This window comes from Daktulosphaira vitifoliae, unplaced genomic scaffold (assembly GCF_025091365.1).
Source record: "Daktulosphaira vitifoliae isolate Bord-2020 unplaced genomic scaffold, ASM2509136v1 Scaffold_2, whole genome shotgun sequence".
In the NCBI taxonomy this organism is placed as follows: domain Eukaryota; kingdom Metazoa; phylum Arthropoda; class Insecta; order Hemiptera; family Phylloxeridae; genus Daktulosphaira; species Daktulosphaira vitifoliae.
The window spans coordinates 3,471,541-3,472,843 of record NW_026099573.1 but is presented as its reverse complement, the minus strand read 5'-3'; the positions used below and the strand labels follow the sequence as shown (position 1 = coordinate 3,472,843).

Here is a 1,303-nt window from a genome sequence, read left to right as displayed (position 1 = left end):
TGCCGCGACTCCACTGTGCTGGGTTTTTTTCCATATAGTTAACGCAAGTAGTCAAGAAATAAAGATCCATTATAGCAAAGCTAGATACTGTGATAAGGCTATTGATATGGTGCGCCAGGTGCTATAGAGGATCCCAATGGTTACTTTACCTTTCAGCTAAATACTCTATGACAAGTTAGCAACCCATTCAATTATGGTATGGCTGGGCTAGGGGTAAGGCGTAATTATCTATTGTATACATACATCATACATCATATACATGATTAATGTCATAAACGTACCACGCGAAAAAAGAATACCTTCGGTGCTCCCAGGCTTCTCTCTCCTCTCTTTTACAATTGATTTCATTTCGTCTTATATACTAAAATATTTTGTTTTTCTTCATTTTACGAATACAACATAAATAATACAATCAAAAAATTTTTATAAATATTTACTTCCTGATCTATTAACAATAATTCAGGAAATTACAATTAAATCACATATTACAAAAATGTTTTACTTCCAGCTTAAATAATAAACTATATTATATTTAGTAACAATAGATCAAGAAATTGGAATTCGGGTTCCTACTTATAACTACAGATCATCATCTGATCTATTTTAGCTTCGATGCAAAGCTGAGAAGGTATTAATTTTACTATGATGTATTTTTTTTTGATTTGTCTATTTTTTTGTTTCTGTTACCACTATTTCTCAGCTCTCACCGAACCTATTTCTTTCAACGATACGTCAAAAGATCACAAATCGTATCTAGACGAAGACATTACCCTCAAAAATTGAAAAAATTTCCCTCGTTCCCCGTAAATGGGGGAAACCTCTAAAAAAAATACAAATTTAAAAATCGCTAATTTTCGAAATTTTTTCAATTTTTTTTACTAAAAACTGCTATAACTTTTTCAAAAATAAACATATCAATATAATTTTTTTTTTTCATGATAAAGTATATTACATTAGCTTTAATTTAAGATATATATAAAAGTATCAGACCTTCCGGAACACTTTAAAAAGTTATTTTGAAAAAATTAATTTTTTGTAAAAAAGTTGTCATTTTAAATCCCCCCTGTGGGCAGGTAAAAAGTCAAATTTATAAAAAAATTATACCAAATGATAGGTAAGGACATCATGCATCTATAAAAAAAAGAATTATATTGATATGTTTATTTTTAAAAAAGTTAGGGCAATTTTTAAGGGTAATGTTTTCGACTAGATACGATTTGTGATCTTTTGACGTATCATTGAAAGAAATAGGTTCTGTGAGAGCTGAGAAAAAGTGGTAACAGACACAAAAAAAAAAAAAAAA

At 29.0% G+C, this 1,303-nt stretch overlaps 1 protein-coding gene across 1 annotated transcript in view; it reads right to left on the bottom strand.

Moving 5' to 3' along the window:
- Positions 1-1,303, bottom strand: part of LOC126900114 (protein DDI1 homolog 2-like) — a 10,043-nt gene that overhangs the window by 6,298 nt on the left and 2,442 nt on the right. The gene's annotated exons all lie outside the window — the stretch shown is intronic.